Here is a 3,414-nt window from a genome sequence, read left to right as displayed (position 1 = left end):
AGGGAATTAGCTGAGGTCATTGTGGGACCCCTGGCACAGCTGTACGAGCACTCATGGTGCCCTGGTGTGGTGCCAGAGGACTGGAAGAGGGCCAATGAGGTTCCCATCTTCAAAAAGGGGAGGAAGGAGGACCCGGGAAACTATAGGCCAGTTAGTCTTACCTCAATCCTAGGTAAGCTTTTTGAGAGAATTATTCTGGCACATGTCCTTGAGAGGCCAGCAGGGGAGATTATGCTTAGGGGCAACCAACACGGGTTCATTAGAGGCAGGTCCTGTCAGACCAACCTCGTGGCTTTCTACGACCAGGTCACCAAATCCTTAGATGCAGGGGTAGCAGTGGATATAGTCTTTCTGGACTTTCAGAAGGCCTTCGACACTGTCTCTCACCCCATGGCCAGGGCATAGAGGCTCTGTGACACCAGGCAGAAGTAGAGGGGTAGTTAGAGATGTAGTTGCAACTTCCGACTCTGCCACAGGTTTCCTGTGTGACATTAGGCAAAACATTTACTGAATCCATGTCTCAGTTCCCCAGGTGTAAAATACAGATAATCAAACTTGTCCATGATTTCTCTGTCTTTACCTCAAACACTACAAATCCACTGGAGCAGGAAATGCAATTGTACAGTGACTAGCGCACCAGAGCACCAATTTCATCTGCAGCCTCTTGGAAGGGGTGGCCAACTTGCAGCACAGATGCCACAAGTGACAGACAGACTCTGCGCATCGTACGCAGCAGGGTGATGACGGGTCGGTAAGCTCAGCAGCAAATAATGTAGAAAGCAGAGCTGCAGATCAGGCTGAGAGCACAGGGCAGGGAAGAGAAAGCAGAACAGCAGATTGGGTAGAGGACAGTGATAAGAGTGGCACTTAGGGATGGTTCAGGACTACCGTACTTTGTGGCAGACCTGCCAAAACAGCTGTTCCCCACTGGTAAACTCAATACCTGTTAGTATCAACATGTTGGTGTCCTGGTGCTACATTGCCCCTTAGCAACTTGTAGTTATAAAGAGTGTCTGAACTCATGGGGAGGAAGAGGTTTCCCAGGGAAACGATGCTCTTACCACCTGTTGGTAGAGCCACGCATTGACTATACAAATAGTAAGTCACTGTGCTCAGTTGATGTAATAATGCAGCTTTTGGATTTAATTCACTTTTCCATTTTTAGTTTTGGTGACTTTATAGCAATATTAACATGTTTATTTTTAAAACCTGAATGATACAGCCCCCTACTCTGCGGCATCTGAGTCTGTGCCAGGTCTTGCTTGGCTTGCTCTTCCACTCTATTTTTATGATTATGCTAAATTTTAATATTAGGTTTTATAAAAGCACAGTTGATTTGTTTGCATGTAACGCAGCAGAAATTATTTAAGTGGCCTTTAACTAGCTATTTGTCAGTTAAAATATACCCATTCATACATACAAAGATAATCCCAGTAAAAAAAAAGCATGTAAAATGTGTCTGTGTTCTGAAAATATGTAGTTGCATCTTCATTATATCCCCACAACTCTTAAACAAATTTGCTTCATTTACAGGTAAAAGGTATTTACTGTCCATCTGCAAAGGCATAACTAGCCAGTAATGTGCCGTGGGAGATGGGAGAGCATGGTGCAGGAGCAGTGACCAGACGTTCATGGCTGCAGGGAGGAATACCACCTTCTTTTTTTGGCCCAGATGTGTGCTGAGCAGCTGTTTAAATACTCATTTTGGCAGCAAAAAAGGAAGTGACATCTCCACCCTCACAGCAGCAAACCTGGCTCCCACATCATGCACTGCCACTGCTTCTCTGTCCTCCCAGCTGCCAGAGTTGCTACAGGAAATATGCAGGTTGTGAGGGGTGGAGACGGGGGATGGGAGAGTGAGGTGTTTCATTCCCATTCGTCCCCACCCCCACCCCTAAGCTCTGTTCTGGCACCACCCTCCCACTTTGGCAGAGCCTTGTGCTGCACTTGCTACTGTCCATCCTGAAAACTCAATTTGTGACTTAAAAGTCAAGCCAGTTTTCTTCTATCTCATTTATTAGTACTGAAAAAATTTCCCACCCAGGATGATCAAGGCTTAAAAAAGAGCATTTTCCAGACCTGTTTGGAGCTTGAGAAAAACCACGTGTGACCTGGTTCCTAAGCCGGTTTCCTTTTTTGCAAAGAAATAGAAGTATTACAAGCACCCCAGTTTCTCAGTGCTGATTGCTTGTTTGGCAATAAGTCTAGTGACAGAACTCTTTGATGAGTCACATATGCATTTGGTCTAAAGCAGGGGTGATCACAGACCAGAGCTGGTCACCAGCACCGTGTCATCTGGCCCATGGGGCTCCCCACAAACCTGTGCATATTCTTGTGAGCCATGGCCCTACATGTTAGATTGGGCATGTAGGGCAGCACGGAGCCTGATCCCAGCATGTGTGGCAGGGCAGCAGTGTATGGGTCCCAATTCCAACAGACAGAGGCAGCACAGGGTCTTGGGGGCAAAGGCAGCACAGGACCCCCAGAGCCTGATCCTGGGGTGTGGGGTCCAAGGCAGCCTGGGATGTGGGGTCCAAGGCACCATGGGGCCAAAAGGTGGAGTACTACTGATCTAAACTGCACAGCTCCAAAGAAATCAATGGAGCTACATTAACTTACATCAGCTGGGGATTGGGCCGAACCCCTGAAGTGATACTCTGACACACACGTGAATCCTTGCTTCTCCTTCCTTCACTCCATCACACTTTATCCAAACCCCAGCTTGCTGAAGTTATCTCCTCCTGGGGCAGTGGCATGCACCACAACCAAAGCCAGCCCAGACCAATGTGCTCCTTACTCATCCTCATTTCTTACATAGACAGGGAGACCAGGAAGTGACTCTTTGTGCCCTGAAATCTAGTGCCCTATGTTCCCAAGCAGCTTTGTCTCTAAAGCCCTAATAATTGTCCCCTTCAGCCCTTCTGGCACCCTGGAGCCACAAAGCACCAACAAAACCAAGAACATTCAAAGTTAGGGATCCTCCACCAGGATGTCACAGGAGCTGCAGGACTCTTTTAACGGCACCCCACAATATTGGCATTGCCAAGTGTGCAAAGACCTACACGCAATTGACGAGAGAGACCCAGAGACTTCAAACAGGAATCCCTGGAGTCAGAACCACTCTGAGCTGCTGTGGGCTTTCTGCTGTCTTTGCCAGAGAAGAATCACTCTGTTATTTTTCCCTTGTTATGGAACAAGTGAAAGCTGAGGGCTGGCATTTTCTGAGGGGCGCCTTGAGTCTAAGAGGGCCACCTGGAGTCTGCCAATGGCAGATGAGTGCGGTCATGTGGCACATGACTCTGCAAACATGTTTGCAGTGCCATATACCACACGGTGTTCTCCGCACTGCCCAAGTGTGTGCTGCTCTGTTTTCTGTTGTTTTTTGTTGGGTTTTTTTTTTTTGGGGGGGGGGGG

The sequence above is a fragment of the Gavialis gangeticus genome, unplaced genomic scaffold (genome assembly GCF_001723915.1).
Source record: "Gavialis gangeticus isolate Ggan-Ray unplaced genomic scaffold, GavGan_comp1, whole genome shotgun sequence".
NCBI classification, from domain to species: Eukaryota; Metazoa; Chordata; order Crocodylia; family Gavialidae; genus Gavialis; species Gavialis gangeticus.
This window is presented reverse-complemented; position numbering follows the sequence as displayed.